Below are 17,861 nucleotides of genomic sequence, written 5' to 3' on the forward strand. Positions count from 1 at the left end.
CACTGTCACTTCTCCATGTAAACATGCCTGTCAAGAGGGAGAAAGAAAATTCCAGCCCATTAGAGCACTGTGTAGATTTGTCTGCAATGTGTAAGCACTGTAGGCTGATAGAAGAAATGAATCATAGCCAGGAGGAGCCAATGTGTGTGTGTTTAATCCTCTCTTGAATATTAGAATAAGACTTCACAGTCACAGGACAGCTTCTCCATCACATATGGAATCCACTGTCACAAGGTGCTATCATGGCCAGTAGCTCAAATTACTTTAAGAAGAAGGATTAAGTGGGCTAACAGAGTGCACATTTGTCTATCAGCTGCTGCTAGACACAGAAGCTAAGTGGAATCTTCCAGCTCAGAGACTGTGCACTGGGGAGCAGGAACGGGTGAGGGGGCTGTTGCATTAGGGATTTCCGAAAGGCATCTATCTGGTTGGCCACTGTGTGAAACGTGATGTTGTACTAGACGGACCTTTGATCTGATCTGCAGCATTTTTATGCTGAAGAAAGTTTACAGTTGTTGGTGGGGGAAACTCTAGCTACAACTCTAGTGGGTGCTATAGCAGTAATGTTCATGTTTAAAATAAAACAAAAAGCCTGCTTCAATTAGGTATTTTTGCCCAACTTGCTAATTAGTCATCAGATGCTGGGTACTGGGGAAACTGAGCAGACTTCAGCTCAAATCAAACAGTCCATAAGTGGTGCATTTACTAGTGGAAATCAGCTTCAAAGTCTTCCCTTCCACTTAGATTTTAAGCAGCTCTACAAAAGAGCATTGATTTTGGGGGTTAAATTGACTGATTTTATTCATAGCTTGCTCATGTGGCCTGCTCAAAATGACAAATTGTTGAAGATTGCAAGCTGTGGATTGGCTCAGATAAAGCAAAATCCCGTTCTTCTTCCTCTTTGGTTTTGTTCTTCCTTTCTCCTTCTCTCTCTCTCTCACTCTCTTTTCTGTTCTAAATATTTTTGCACTCATAATTTGCTATTATTTGGTCCCTGCCTGGCCAGGAAAGGTATTTTCACAGCATGGGATCTTCTCTTTTCAGGGCAAGCACTGTATTTTCATACCAATTACACCAGAAGCAGAAATCTAAAATTTTTGTGTCTCCTTTGGGCTCCTGCATAGTAAATAGTCGCTCTTTTTCTTTGCACATTGTATGTTTATGCAGATTGCCTATTGACTCCAATTTAGCTGACAGATATAATAATAAACATATGCATCAAGTGCTAAATACTCGTGTTAAGGATCAGGTTAGAGTCCTCAGGTGCACTGTGGTGGCAGCTGTTACGAAAAGTACTGTATGAATGCACTTTAAATATATCTCATGCCAGGAATGTTTAAATCTATTATGCAATGTCTCCTTGTCTTGGCTTCCCATGCAATGAAGCACTTGGGCACCAGCTGTGCTGTTAAGTGCCTTTGCCTGTGAACAAAGAATGGCTCCTCTCCCCTTTGCTCTTTCCATCTTACCCCTTGTAGTAGGCAAAATTGCAACAACAGCAAAGGGGGATAGTTAGATTCTGTTCCCAGCCCCACTGCCTCTTCTGTGGGGCTTCAGTAACACATTTCCTTGTGAATCAGGAAATCTATAAATGTCCACTTATTTAGATATGCTGCTGCTCATAGGGTTAGGATATCTTCAGCATGTTGCTCTAAAGTTGAAAGAATTTCATTGGCTTCCTTTGAAACTACTGGGTGAAGCTCAAAGTGTTGGTTTTTGTGTATGAAGCCCTATAATACAGCTTGGGACCACAGTATCTGAAAGATTGTCTCACCCTCTATATACCCATGTGATCCCTATGCTCTCCCTATGAGGGCCTCCTGAAGACATCACTTTATCATAAAATCATAGAGCTGTAGAGTTGGAAGGGACCCCAAGGATCATCTCATCCAACCCCCTGCAATGCAGGAATCTCAGTTAAAGCATCCATGACAGATGGCCATCCAAGCTCAGTTTAAAAACCTGTAAGGAAGGAGAGTCCGTCACCTCTCGTGGGAATCTGTTCCACTGCTGAAAAGCTCTTACTGTCAGAAAGTTTTTTCTGAATGTTTAGTCTTGCAACCTGAAGCCATTGGTTTGAGTCCTACCCTCCAGAGCAGGAGAAAACAAGCTTACTCCCTCCTCCATGTGACAGCTCTTAAGATATTTGAAGATGGCTATCATATCTCCTCTTTTCCAGGCTAAACATACCCAGCTCTGCTTAGTTTCCAGACCCTTGATCAGCTTGGCTGCCCCCCTCTGCACATGCTCCAGCTTGTCAACATCCTTCTTAAATTGTGGTGCGCAGAGGTCTTTTCTGCACAATAAAGGAATTGGGTCTTTAGTGTTGTGTCTACTTCTCTTTGGAATAATCTCCCCTCGAATATTAGACAGGCACGGTCTCTTGTCTTTTGAGCACCTACTGAAGACCCTCTGCTTTCAACGTGTTTTGTTAAAAATAATGTATGGCTGCTTTAATGTGATTTTTATGGGATCTGTCAGCCACACTCCCTCAGAAAGCGGTGGACTCTCTTTCGTTGAAGGTTTTCAAGCAGAGGTTGGATGACCACCTGTCACAGTTACTTTAAGTCAGTTGAAGTGGTTGCTGTCGAAGGCGGTTCTGGGAGCGTAGGTGTAGCAATGAAGGAAAATTCCATTTCGTCTGCATTTTTTTTTTAAAGCAAACTGACCTAATTTACACCTTCTGGGCTGATATATGGATTAGAGCATAAATATCCTTCAGATTTCACACTTCCCTGAACTATGCCATTTGGTTCTCAGGCAAAATAAATTTAGAAATGCATACGTTGTGTTAAAAGTACAGATTTAAAGAAAGTTTTTTTTTAGAATGAAATTTGTATTTTGACATTTGCTGTGGCTCAGTGATTAGAGCACCCTGAGAAATGGGTGGAAGTGACTTATGAACGAACACATGAGAAATTGACACAACTGTTCCTGTTCCTGTTCCTGTTACTGGTATTATTTTTGTGTGGGAATTGTTCGATTATTTCTATGTGAAAAAATTTCAAATTTGGAACTTTTTGATTTGGGGGGGTTATGTTTGTAATTATTTGATATGTTTGTAATTTCCACCTTGAGCATGTTTTGAACTATGGAAAGGTGGCATACAAATAAAATAACGTATCAAAAAAAAAAAAAGAGAAATTGACACAACTTATGGGAAATTAGCAGAGAGAAGAAATGGACTAATTTCCCCATTCCTAGTCAGGAGCCAAGTAGCTGTTGGGCCTGGTTGCACCAATGAAGATGCTGGAGGACTTGCTGTCTCATCTTTGACTCTGGAGGAAACACAGAATGAACATGAATAGGATTTACCTGCTCCCTTGGTAAATCATTTATATTATTTTGGCACAGAATGCGCTCAGTCGCAGAACCACTCAATCACATGACTTCTTCCTATGAACCATTTACCTGCTTGGGATTTAAAACTGAATCCAATGTGAACAGCCACAGATCCATCATACCACTTTGCTGGGGACTGCATGGCCTCTATCATGCCCAAAGAAATCAGGCGTGTTGTCTCTAATTTCAGGGGCTCTAGTGATATTAATTGGTACACAGTCCCTATTTTCATTTACCCAGTGGCAGGCCTAAGCGTTGATAATTGATAGATTGGCAGAATGATGGCTTTGATGATTTGCAAATTAAAGCCTTATCCTGCCCAGGCCTGAGAACCTTCCCATAAGATGCAAGGAGTTCTGCTAGCCCATGTTTTACTGTGCAGACTAGAAGTGCTCAGTGCCTTTTAGGATTGGACCTTAGCACGCACAAACACATGCTCTCACTCTCTCATCCCCGTGGCTATGCCAATCTGTTTCTATTAATATGGGTTTAATTGTGTTGGTTTTTCTTTTTTGCATTTCATTTGCAAGTAACAAAAATATAATTACAACCAACAAATTGCTGCCCCTCGGGGAGTTTCGTTGATTTCATCCACCCCCACAGGGTTTGCAATGTGCACTTCAAAAACATGGAAGAACAAAAAAGAAAAAAGTAAACAGGCAGAATAAAAAGGGAGGGGGACTCCAGCCTCCACAAACGAGACATAAGAGACTGCTGGAAAATGGCCAGTGTCCATTCTACTATAACAAAGTCTTATCAAAGGCAATAGGTGATATGGGGTGGCCAGGTTCACACATAACCCCAGACTTTGGTTTAATGTGACACAAGCAACATGCTGGTGTTTGGAGGAAGCCAACCATGAACCTGGGTTTGGATGACCTGACAAGCTGAACTCCTGGTGGTTTTATCTGTGGTGCAGCAGCAGCAAGTATGAGGGAGGAATGTCATCAGTACTTTTTCAGCAATTCACTGGTTCACATTAAACCATGGTTTGTTTTAAACCAAGGATGGGGAACCTATGGCCTTCCAGATACTGCTGGAGTACAACTCTCATCAATCCTGTCTTGTGGCCAGAGAGTTGGAGTCCAGCAACATCTGGAGGCTACAGGTCTAGTTAACCAAGGTTGTAAGAAATTAAAGAATGAAAGCCATGTATGTACTGTGAACTATCCTTAAGCAATAATGAGATCACTGCTTTAGCAATTCAAACTGGATAACAAGGTCAATAATCAGAACCCAGGTTCAAATCAAACATTTTTTTTTTTCAAATTGGCATGTTAAAAATGTAGGCTAAATTACTGCATGTAGAGCCAAGTGTATACAGTGGTACTTCAGGTTACATACACTTCAGGTTACATACACTTCAGGTTACAGACTCTGCTAACCCAGAAATAGTACCTCAGGTTAAGAACTTTGCTTGAGGATGAGAACAGAAATCGTGCTCCAGCGGCGTGGCGGCAGCAGGAGGCCCCATTAGCGAAAGTGGTGCTTCAGGTTAAGAACAGTTTCAGGTTAAGAACGGGCCTCCGGAATGAATTAAGTACTTAACCCAAGGTGGGCTAAGAACGGACCTCCAGAATTAATTAAGTACTTAACCCAAGGTGGGTTAAGAACAGACCTTGGGAATGAATTAAGTACTTAACCCAAGGTGGGTTAAGAACTTAATTCGTTCTGGAGGTCCATTCTTAACCTGAAACTGTTCTTAACCTGAGGTGCCACTTTAGCTAATGGGGCCTCCTGCTGCCACCAGAGCACAATTTCTGTTCTCATCATGAAGCAAAGTTCTTAACCCGAGGTACTATTTCTGGGTTAGCAGAGTCTGTAACCTGAAGCGTCTGTAACCCAAGGGACCACTGTATAGAAGTCATCATGCAAGTGTCTACTTTACAATATTCAATCTATGTATCATTTTCAACCCACATGTTTAACATGCTGATCTGGTTAAATAAACTAGGACACCTTTAGGTTCCCATTGGGTGGAATCAAAACCTTTGGTTTTCACCCCAAAGGAAGTCACACTAGATGTTTCAGCCAAGAGTAATGTATTCTGTGAAATGCTTCCAAGAGATGATGGTTCCGTTTCTACTAAGTTGCTGCCACATGTATTTCTTCAAGCTGCAATAAAACTTTACCAGCCACTCTCTAAAGTTGTCAGTCCAGAATCAACTTATTATCTGGTGGGGCAGTGGGGAGAGTACTTAGAATTGGCAGCCTGTGCTAGGCATAAACAAGTGTAACCAGTGACCCATCTGTTCTCAAAATGGTCTGAGTGCAACGGTGTGTCCCCCACGTGCAATTCCTAGCAACTGGTATCAGAGACATAGTGCATCTGACAGTGGAAAGATAATGTGGCCACCATGGCTAGTAGCCATTGATAACCTTATCCTCTGTATTATGGCACCAGTGAGAATATTCAGCACAGAGACCCCTAGTCAACAGTGCTGGGCATCCCCAGTACACAAATATTTGAGACTGCATCATTTCCCACAGTTGCAGAGAGCAAAAAGAGAGGCATTAGCAAACACATTAGCTTAGGGACCGCACAACCCATTTAGCACATGGAACTGTAAGTACAGCTACACTCTATTTGCTCCTCTTGTCTTCCCTCTGTAGGAGCTCCCAAGTGAGTGTTTTTATTTTTATATTTTTCAGCCACAGAGTCATGCTGGAAGTAATTAAATACAAGGAGCCTCCCATTGTCATCTTACCAGCTCTGCTTTGCCAGCCTGGTTTCAGCAGACCATGAAAAGAAAGCGGTTCTCTCTCTCTCTCTCTCTCTCTCTCTCTCTCTCTCTCTCTCATACAGATTTCTGGATTTATTTATTTTTCCTCATAAAAAGTTGAAATAAAAACCTGCTTGGTCCCTTCTTGGCTCTTTACTCCCACATTATCTTCCCAGTTTGCTCCCCACCCCCCACCCCCAGCAATTGGCCTCTGCTTGTTTCTCTAAGCCATGGTTTCGTTTCTCTAGAAAAAGTCCTGAATCTCTGAGGATCCAGATCCACCTCCTCTCCTTCATCTACTGAACTGAGACCAAAAGGCAGCTGTGTGCTGAAGAACCCCTTTGGCATGCAATAGCTCTCCTGCCATGCCCACTCCTGCAATGTCGACTCAACACGCACACTGTAATTAAAACAGACTTTTGCAAAGATACCTTAAGCCTCCAGGGACAGGAAAATAGGATTCAGAAACTGGCTGTAATCAACCCTTTAAGGAGTGATGCCTTCCCCCTTTCAATTGCCAATCTAGAAATGAAAGAAATGTGCAGCGAAGTGGTGAAGGCTGGCCCATTAGGGTGAAAGAAGCCCCCACCCATCTGGCTTCTTACTTAACAACCAGAGCAGTGGGTGGCATGGCCTGTCAGCTTCCGCCTCCTTAGTGTTGGCCCTTATAGAACTCAGAAAGGATGAAGAGGGTGGGGACAAAGCTAGAATTCATTGGTGCTGTCTCTTTGGCTCTGGCATCACCTGGACTCCCTGCCTTCCTCCCCACCAATCCCACTGGGCACCAGCAACCACTGGCGTTTGTACATATTAAATAATATTAACTATATTGTGAACGCTTTAGTTTATGGCAGGGAAATTTAATTCAGCATGTGGCCCATGCATTCTGTGCCAAATTATTGTGACCTACTTGGTCTGAGAGGCTGGACTGCCGTGCTCTAGATAAAAGGCTAAGAAACAGCCTTTATTAGTCAGTTTCACAACATACATCATATTTCAATAGGCATTCATCTAAATCTAAATTTCTACTGAATTAGGACATGTGATGAAATGGACTAAAATAACAAAAGAGGGCAAATGAGTAACGTTTTTCAGAAAATGGAGCATGTTCTGGAACAATAGGATAATGTGAGGTTTTAAGAACAATTTGAACAAACTTGGTGCTTAGTTATGTCTTAAGCAGAATAGGCCAGACCTATTGCTCTACAGAATATGCTGTTCATATATATCTGTTCATATATATGCTGTGCTTAATTTGTTGTAAATGATGTATTTGTGCTAGGAAATAACGATGGTGGTGATGATAATCATGAATATTTCAAAGAAATCTACGTAAGTAAACAATTGCCAAAGGTAAGGGGGCCAAGCCCCATCTGGTATCCTACAATTTGAGCACGGAACCCACTTCCCATTTCAGGGAAGCTGACCAGGGCTGTAAAGTCCTGTCCTGAACTTCCCACTGGAATGGAGCTGGGGGAAAGTAATGGCATATTGGCTGTCAAATCCATCCTAAAGCACTCCAAGCCACCACCCACCTCCCTCACTTGGCCCACCTGTTCCCTGCTTCTCTCAAGACTCCTGTTGTTTACTTGTAGATTGTTGTTGTTCTTTAGTTGTTTAGTCGTGTCCGACTCTTCGTGACCCCATGGACCAGAGCACGCCAGGCACTCCTGTCTTCCACTGCCTCCCGCAGTTTGGTCAGACTCATGCTGGTAGCTTCGAGAACACTGTCCAACCATCTCGTCCTCTGTCGTCCCTTTCTCCTTGTGCCCTCCATCTTTCCCAGCATCAGGGTCTTTTCCAAGGAGTCTTCTCTTCTCATGAGGTGGCCAAAGTATTGGAGCCTCAGCTTCACGATCTGTCCTTCCAGTGAGCACTCAGGGCTGATTTCCTTAAGAATGGATACGTTTGATCTTCTTGCAGTCCATGGGACTCTCAAGAGTCTCCTCCAGCACCATAATTCAAAAGCATCAATTCTTCGGCGATCAGCCTTCTTTATGGTCTAGCTCTCACTTCCATACATCACTACTGGGAAAACCATGGCTTTAACTATGTGGACCTTTCATGGATCACTGCCTGATGGATCACCCCTTCATGGATCACTGCCTTGCCATGGCGAAGGGGCTTGAATAACTCAGAGAAGCTATGAACTATGCCGTGCAGGGCCACCCAAGATGGACAGGTTATAGTGGAGAGTTTTGACCAAACGTGATCCACCTGGAGCAGGAACCGGCAAGCCACTCCAGTATCCCTGCCAAGAAAACTCCATGGACAAAGACTTGTAGATTGCAAACCAGCAAATTGTCACTTATGTGTCTATGGCTCCAGCTTGCTTTGCATAAATATGATTTTTGGGTGGTTGTTTTTTTAAAAAAAACACCTACTTAATGTTATATTCATAAAGAATAGGCATGCTGCCGCACTGCTTGTGGGGGTGGGGGGATTAAGCTTGCATGGTTTAGCAAATGATGAGCACCACGTGGCCAGGGAAAGCAGAGCTTTGCCTGATATTTTGTAGCCGATGGAAGTTGTTCTGAGCAGCCAAGATCAGGGCTGGGGTTGGGGAGGGCTATACAATGTTTTTTTTTTCCTTCCCCCAAACAGTCTGTTTGTGGGAGATTGCCACATTGATGCTCTGCTGCCAAAAAAGAAGAAGAAGCACAGACAACTGATCAGAAGGAACTAGAAGAAGAAACAAAGTGAAAGCATTCGCCAATAGTTCCTTGCCATCTGTGTGACTGAGCCAAGCAGAAAGTAGCAGGAGGATGGTGCTCCAGTCAGTGCCAGCTCATGGGTCATTGAAGTGAATGTGTGGGGGGGGGGTTATTGGGGGGGGAGGCCTCTATAAATCACATAGCCTAGATTCCATCTCCATAAACTCATTCCCTCCTAGATATCAGAGAGACTTTCCATAATTCTCCATTCTTTGGTAGGCATGTTCTCAGTCATCCCATAAGTGATTTTAAGGTGCACCCACACTGTCAGTATTCTGTGGAAGTGATTGAATCACATACCATAAATTTAGGCGTGTGCAATTAAAGCACAACAAGGAGTCTTTTTGTGGTTTGGAAAGAGATGGGGAAATGCAATAAAAAGTATGAGCTAATGATCCATGGATAGAAAGACATAAACTCCAAACAAACAGATCAGGATGAAGGCTTCCATGTAACCTTTGTGGAAGCATATTAAGATAGATGTGCAATAAACAGGTCATTTGGAGAAGTCTTTGTTTTGGATCTATCTCCCCTTTTTTCAGACCTTCTTTCAATGCATGTGGAGGGGAGATAGTACAGCAATGACAACAACTACAATTTCTTACCTACTCTTCACCCTACAGTGTGTTACAACAATTAAAACACAACATTAACATGAAAGCACAATATTATACGATATTAAAAACAGTTTAAAACAACTTAAAAATATGCTTCTCAACAGCCAGATGCCACAAACTGGTTGGACACAGAGGAATGGTGGAAGGAATCAGGTGGGGAAGAAAGCTCAGAGCCAGGGGATTGGTGATGGGAGAAGAGGGAGAAGACTGGGAGGAGGTGTTGGAATCTGAAGAGGTAACATGGATTAGTGAGTGGGGGAGTCTGTGGCAGGGAGAAGTCCAGAATCAGCGGCAGAAACTAAAGCAGGAGAGGAGGGAGGCCAAGAGGCAGAGGTGAGTCTGGCTGGTGATAAGGCACAAGTGTCTTCTTGTCCTGCTGCAGCAAGTTCCCCTTCCCCCCTGGTCTCCCAGAACTAGGAAAGGTGTGAAGAGGGCATAGGAGATGTTAGTTTCACACAGGCACAGTCTCAACAAGACTGGATTAACCATTAAGCAAAATAAGCAGGTGCTTAGGGCATCAAGGGAAGCGGGGAACCACAGAAATTTTCCATTGTGAGCATTCATTTTCTTAGCTGAAGTATATTAAAAAATCTCAACAGAACAACTATGCAAGAAGACAGGCTGGATGCCTTTACTAAGTTTAGAAGCAGGTATGTTACGTAAGATCAGTTTTGAGGATCTGATCAAAGACTCTGCAATTAGAAAATGTAGGAGAAAATTTGTCATATATAAAGTGGAAGTGTACAAAAATAAACATTATTTTCCATCTTACTGTAGGATTTGTTTCATTTCAAAAAATAAATGTTTGTTTTATTTTATGGTTTATTATTATTATTGTGTGAGTGTGTGTGGTGTTTAGGGCCTCTAAAGGTCTTAATCCAGTCCTGAGTCTCAGATTACTTGGGGGAAACCCTGGAGAGGAGGGGATTTAGGCAGTTGTGGGGATGCAGAGACCTTGAGTCTCAGCAACCGCTTCATGGGGGCAAGATCTGCTGGAGATGAGTTGCTGTGCTCATTAGGCCTGACACTCGTATGCAGATCCTGTTTTTGCTAATAAAGAGTTAATTCCAATTTGCTAAGTGTATTTTACTGTTGGCTTGCTCCAGGGTGATTTCCATAACAGTATCAACTATCTGTTATACACCTGGAATGGCAGGGGAGACATAAGCTATGTGTACATAGATCTTCTCAGGCTCCATGCACTTTTTCTGATCTCCATTGCTGGGCCTTTAACCACAAGGTTCCATTCCCCCCCACCCCCCAAAAAAACCCCCTGATTTTCCTCTCTTAGCTGCCATTTTCATAAAACTCTTTATCAAAAAATTCCTCTACTCTACATCCACCACCTTTCCCCCTCCCTTCTTCCAACCCATCACGGGGTGTAAAATTAATCCTCTCAGGCACAATAGCATGTCAGGTTCATCCCCATTTCATACACACTCTCTTGCCCACCCTGCCAACTGTTTTCTTACTTAATGGAGAATTTTGCTTCATTAAAATTAAGCCTCATTTCATACTCATCTCCTCTCTCTCTCTCTCTCTCTCTCTCTTTCTCCCCTCTTAGAATTGAATGTGATCTCCATCATCCCTGGGCTTCTTTAAATTAAAAAAGGGAAGAAAAAAACTTTCTCTCCCTTGCTGCTTTTATAATCAAGTCTGTATCTCGCCATGAAAAAATAAGATAGAAATCTGCTTTCTCTCTTACCTTTCTTTGCTACCTAGCTAGACTTAAGTCACTCTGCTCAAAGCAAAAGCACTCTGGTGACCCTGCCTCATTTATTGTCCTCTTCTTAATCGAAGGAGTATTTCATTCCAAATAAAGAAAGACCTTTTCCTGCCACTAATTTCCTTAGAACCTTTTTTTTTTTTAACACATCCAGCTCAACAGGCCCTTTCTTCTTCCACTTATCAGAGTTGGGTTAGTGGGGAGGGGGAGGGGATCCATTTACAGGGGACTTTAGGGGAGCTGCTAAGGAACTTGAGGCTGTGAGCAAGACTTCATTATTCACAATGGAAGAAAAAGGCAGAGGGAATCATTAAGTGGGCTATTCCTTCAGTGATGCCAATAGTTCAATGGCAGCAGCAAATACTCAACGAAGCATCAAAGAAAATTCTCTAGCCCAGACTTTTTCAATCTCAAATCCCAGATGCTGCTGGACTCCAAGTCCCACCAGCCCCAGCCACCATGGCCAATGACCATTAATGAAGGAAACTGTCCATCAGTCATCCAACAACATCTGGGGAACCAAGTCTGGGAAAGGCTGCCAATTATATGCATTGGGCCCAGGATACCTTAAGGATTGCATCTGGCTACATGAACCTATCCAGGTGCTAAAATCTTTGGGTGGCCACCTTCTGTTGGTCCAATCAACATCATGCATATGGTTGATGGTGGCATGATAGAGATACTTTTTCTGTGGCTGCTCCCATACTGTGGAATTCCCTTCCAAGAGAGATTAGTCTGGTTCCCTCCTTGTTATCCTTTCTCCAGCAAGCTAAGACCTTCCTGTCCAGACAGGCCTTTGAAAACAAAGGTGCAGACAATGTTGATCTCTGGGCTGCTGTCATGGCAAACCACATTTTAATTGCAGGTTCTAAATGTGTTCTGATACATTTATAAACATTGTAAGCCATCTTGATTCCCAGCTTGGGAGAAAGGCCAGATATAAATATTAAATAATAACAATAGCAATCCAAAGGCCAGCTTCATTGGTAATGAGCTGGTGACCCAACATGATTACCCGAGGAGAATGAGAAGACACTGCAGGGCTTCAAGAAGTTGGGCCTCTGTAAGTATGACTAGCATTGAATGCAACCTCCTGCTCTACAGCATTCTATCCTAGCTTCCAAACCAGTCACAAAGGCAGCCTCACACTGAGTGTGCTACAGTAATTACCACAATGGAGAATCTACCCTGCCCTACAAGTAGACACCTCTCTTGTATCAACCAAAGGTGTTGATGAGCATTCCTGCAGTAGAGGCCACCTGGGCTTCAAGTGACAACAGTGGATCTAGGAATGCTCCCAGACAGTGTACTTGCTCCATCAGAGGAAACATAAAAGGAATGATTTTTCTCCTTCCCTTGACTCCTGTTGTTTTTAATTGCTGTATTTTGAAATAATACACGATGTCTGCTTCTTCTTTGTAAGCTGCCTAGAGAATTTTATTGACGATGGGTGGCTCTTCTTCTTATTTATTAAATTGATGTTATCTAGCAATGCATATGCCTTCATGTTTCCTTGTCTGGCCCATTCAGTGAAATCAGCTTATTTTTAATCTTCTGTAAAGAGGCTTCTTCAAGGGTTAACAAACTTTGGTTGTACTGGCTGAAGTCAGATTAAAGACAAAAGTTACAATTCCTACAGCTTCTGCATTTCCTTCACAGCTCAAAAAAAGAAGAAGAATCAAGCATTGAGCTTTTACTCTCTCCCCCCACACCACCCTCCCCCAAAACACCCCAAAGCACAGCTGGGAGCTGTGAATGACCCAGAACTGGGTTTGATCTGTATTCCATCCCACCCTAGCACTTAGCCTGCCTTGTGGATTCTGCAGGTGCAAAAGATAGCTATCTCACAGCAGGGTTCACCTAGTCTGAGGCTGCTGATTTCACTGGGCTTTTATCTCTCCCTCTCTCACCCCCTCGCACCTCTGTCATCACTCACTCCTCTTTCAGCTACCTGGGGATTCTCTCCACCTGAGGGGTACTTAACATTCTGCAGTACTCAAGGCCAGGCCGCTTGTTAGCTCGAATGCATCTGGATCTAGAGCGCAAGACAAATTGCTACTTCATTATGGGAGCTGAGTCTCTAATTCATTTCATTTATTCTCTCCCTTGCCCCCACCCTACTCTGCTTGCAAAAACAGAATATGTGCAGGCAGGAGACGGGCCTCAAAGGGACACCTTAAAGATTCATTTATCCAACGAAAAACAACCCAAACCTACAATGCTAAGCAAGCCTTTGATACGATGGCAATTGTCCTTCATTTTCCTTTGCCACCTCCCACATGTGTGAATTCAGAGTACCTCGGCATTAAAACTCAGCACATAAGAATCATCTTTAGGGATGGAGGCACCTGTCAATTTCACTTTCTCTCACTTTCTCTCTTTTTTTTCTTCCATTCCGTTCCTATTATTTTCTTCCTATTCCGTCACTTCCTTATTGAGAATGCCTGCCGGAAGGAGAAAACGAGGTGCAAAGAGCCAGAAGACCATTATTGAGACTCACAATTCTTCTAAAACAAAGAATCGGCAGAGAGCCAACGCCATCTGCCCTGACTCAGAAATAGAGCGGGTTGAGGAAACCGAGAAAACGGAGCAAATAGAACAAACAGTGAATAACAACGTTGGGGGAACCTCACCCCCCCTTAAGGAGGATGTCAATGACCCGACCCCCCTCCTCCCAGAAAAAGCTAATCCGTCCAAGAGGGCAAGAGCAGGAGCAGGAGGGATTCCTCCCACTCCTAACGCTGACCCACCCATGCCTCTAGAACAAGATATCAGAGGAGCCTCTTTTCAACCAATTCGGGATACGCACCCCTACCAAGAGATTTGCATGTTGTCTGCAGAAACTATGGTTCTGGTTCTCCAAAGACTGGATGAAATCCTCACTAGAATAGTTAACATTGAGAAACAATTGGATACTAGTTCCTCCCCTTTAAATGCCCAAGGGCTTAAAAGGATGATAAGAAATGACTCTGTTAATAACTCACCAACTCAAACTATGGATGAAGTGAGGTCCTGTCAAGTCTTGCAAATGAACCAGATAATGCTTGAGATTCACCGATACACTCATAGGTGGATGAACCGCAGACAAATTACTATGTCCTTGTCTCAGCTCCTGAATTACCATCACCGAAATGTAGATCTAGAAAATTTCCACTTCCTGCCTACCTTGAGAAACACCATGCACCTATTTATGACCTTTAGGTCATCAACCCTCCCATCTCGACTCATGGAGATAAAAGATACCCTATGGTGGTTCCATTCTCTCCGCCCAGTGAGGGTATTTAAGGACGAAACTAGGAGGCAATTGGTCCCTTGCATAGAGTCAAAGCTAATGTGGATAAAGGAAACCAAGCTCAACACTAGAAATACTAATTGCCCGAAGGAAGAAAAGAACTTTGTAAGCCTAGAATTACAAGACCTGAAGAAGAGGCTAATGAGTACAAAGACTGAGATTTCTACCCAAAATATAAGGACAGTAGAGCCTAGAGCACAATATTTAAAGATGTCCAACAGCTCTTTATCCCATAGAAAGACATCAGTGCAACTCCCTGTTCCCTTTTCAAACGACACCAAATTAGATGAGGAATTTGGCGCCTCCGACATTTCTATGGCAACAACACCTAAAGAACTCTATGTTGCTGACAATCTGGAGATATCCAGATCTGGACCTTTGCCTAATGTTCCAAAAACTTATCAGAATGATCAGCCTTCTCTACTGTACTCCTGGCGAGACAGGATGGACAGATCTTTCGAATTCGAATCTGGCTCTTTGTTGGCCAGTGATCCACATTTTATAACACATACCTCATTAATACTTCCACAGCCACAGATAGAACCAACAATCCTCCAATTAACCCAGGAGGGAGAGGGGGATTGACAGTTAATGAAACACCATGGGACTGTTTTTGGGATGGAGACGGCTCTGGTTGCCCTAACAGATGACCTCCGTAGACAACTGGATCGAGGCGGGTCAGGACTGCTGATCCTTTTAGATTTGTCAGCAGCCTTTGACATGGTCGATCATGATCTTCTGGACCACCGCCTCGCAGACGTGGGGATACAGGGCATAGCCCGTAACTGGCTGTGCTCTTTTATCTCTGGTCGGGGACAGAGGGTGGCACTAGGGAGGGAAATGTCGTCGTGCCACTCCTTGGTGTGTGGAGTGCCGCAGGGCGCAATTCTCTCCCCGATGCTTTTTAACATCTTTATGCGCCCCCTTGCCCAGATTATCCGGAGCTTTGGGCTGGGCTGTCACCAATATGCTGATGACACTCAGCTCTATCTGCTGATGGATGGCCACACCGACTCGGCCCCGAACACACTGACCAGATGCTTGGAAGCTGTGGCTGGATGGTTTCGTGGGAGCCGATTGAAACTAAATCCTTCAAAGACAGAGGTCCTATGGCTAGGTCGGGATGGAATGGGGATGAGGGACCAACTCCCTTCTCTTACGGGGGCCCAATTAGTGCCATTGCCTTCCGTTAAGAGTTTGGGTGTAATCCTTGATGCCTCCCTTTCCATGGAGGCGCAAGTTACAGCAACAGCCAAGGCGACATTTTTCCACCTTCGCCGCATCAAGCAGTTGGTCCCTTACCTTTCCCGCCCCGACCTGGCCACAGTGATCCATGCGACGGTCATCTCCAGGCTTGACTACTGTAATTCGCTCTACGCGGGGCTGCCCTTGAAGCTGTCCCAGAAACTCCAGCGGGTACAGAATGCTGCAGCGAGGCTCCTCATGGGGTCTCTGCCATGGGAGCATATTCACCCAGTGCTTTTCAAGCTGCACTGGCTCCCGGTGGAGTACAGGGTCAGATTTAAGGTGCTGCTTTTGACCTTTAAAGCCCTTCACGGCCTAGGACCCTCGTACCTGCGGGACCGCCTCTCCTGGTATGCCCCACGGAGAGCCTCAAGGTCCATAAATAACAACACCCTAGAGGTCCCAGGCCCTAAGGAAGTTAGATTGGCCTCAACCAGAGCCAGGGCCTTTTCAACTCTGGCTCCGGCCTGGTGGAACGCTCTGCCTCATGAGACCAGGGCCCTGCAGGATCTGATTTCTTTCCGCAGGGCCTGTAAGACAGAGTTGTTCCACCTGGCCTTTGGCTTGGAGCCAATTTGATTCCCTCCCTCCCTCTCTTTCTTTTTTCTTTTCCTTCTCCTCCTGCGATGAGGCTACATTTTAATATTTTAATGTTCCATTATTTTAATGTTGTATTTTATTTTTGTTTTTAAGTTGTAATCATTCATCTTGTTTTTATTATTGCTTGTAAGCCGCTCTGAGCCCGGCCTTGGCTGGGGAGGGCAGGGTATAAATAAAAAATTATTATTATTATTATTATTGCCCATCTAATTTAATAATCTAGATTATTATTTTTGGTGTGGGGAGCAGTGTTTTCTCAGCCCTGAAAGCTAATTGGTTGGAGATACTGGGATTAGAACCTTGGACCTCCTAAACACATCAAGTTTTCAAAAAAGAGATGGAAACAGTGTTTAAAACTTATTTTGGCGGATTGGAAGTCAGTGATAGCTGGAAACTGGAGCAAGTCATTTTGTCACGGTCTCAGATGTTTGAAATGTCTCAGATGTTTCAACCGAGTTCCAAATTTGCTCCAAGGTAAAAAATAAATAAATAAAATACTGTGCTAAACCACACATTTTGTGTAGTTTTGTGATTGCATGAGTTTGTTTGCTTTTCAAATGCCCTTGGGGAAAACAATAACAGAATTACACATAATGTGTAGTTTGGGCTGCAACAGAATATTTGAATTATGTGGCTGGTGAGAAACACAGTTTGCTTGTTGTTCGGACACCAGCAGTTAAGCTGCTATCTTAACAGCAACAAAAGCCTGCCTGCTTGTGACCTGGAAGAGTTTGTTTTCTCCCACTGAATGCAACTGTCTAGATGACAGTCTGCAAATGCTGCAATTTCACAGGTCTTCAAGCACTTAATTTGTCTCAGAGGTGATACTTAAACACCAAGATTGGCATATCACCAGTGACAGGCTGTCTCTGTCTGAAAGAGTGTCTCTGTGCCAACCACCCAGGGCACCAGCAGCTATGCCAGCTGGCCTGTGCCCCCAGCAAGGAAGGGGGGGAGGTGAAAAGTTCATGTTTATTAGCTGTGCCTACCACCAGCCATGCTAATGTGACAAAGTGGTTCCCTTCATCAAGGACGGCACATTAAACTTTTAAAAAATTTGGATGCTGGGAGGCTGTAATGTTCCTTCCTACAGCGTATGGAGAGGCGATTACATAAAAAGTGTTCTCATTAGTATAGATCCAACAGTTACTGCAGCCCAGTAAGCTTTTCCCGAGAGTGCTTGCCAAAACATTTAGCATCTAGTTGGGTTCTTCGGTGCAAGCCTAAATGCTAGTTAGTTGATTAATTTTCTGTTTTAGTTGATTAAATTTGCATATATGTTAAAGCCATTTGCTTGAAGCAGGAAGTAAGTTTCCATTGCTTTTTCAGAGATGATACATGAATGTGCCATAGAAGCAACCACTTAAGGAGGAATTTCTTTTAGTAAGGTGGAAGAGGAAAACCTTTGGCCCTCCAGGTGCTGCTGAACTAAAGTGTGGATGAGCCCTAAGAGTTGCCTAAGAGAGAGCTTCCATCAGTCAGAAGTGGCACTAAATGAGCCAATGGCCTGAACATTGTACAAGGCAGCCTCATACATTCAGAGCTCCCAACGCTTGTTCTGTAAATCAGCTTAATTTTCCCAGAGGTATTTCACATGCATAT

General features: G+C 43.7%; 1 protein-coding gene and 1 long non-coding RNA gene across 3 annotated transcripts in view; one reads left to right on the forward strand and one right to left on the reverse strand.

Annotated features, from left to right (window-relative positions):
• LOC310750581 (opioid-binding protein/cell adhesion molecule homolog) overlaps window positions 1–17,861 on the reverse strand; it is a 731,536-nt gene that overhangs the window by 600,563 nt on the left and 113,112 nt on the right. The window lies entirely within an intron of this gene.
• On the forward strand, window positions 314–6,093 carry LOC310750855. The gene is made up of 3 exons (XR_014542341.1): window positions 314–382; window positions 3,205–3,326; window positions 5,995–6,093. It is a non-coding gene; the product is annotated as an uncharacterized lncRNA (long non-coding RNA).

The sequence above is a fragment of the Podarcis filfolensis genome (genome assembly GCF_964270895.1).
Source record: "Podarcis filfolensis genome assembly, chromosome: 15".
Taxonomy (NCBI): domain Eukaryota; kingdom Metazoa; phylum Chordata; class Lepidosauria; order Squamata; family Lacertidae; genus Podarcis; species Podarcis filfolensis.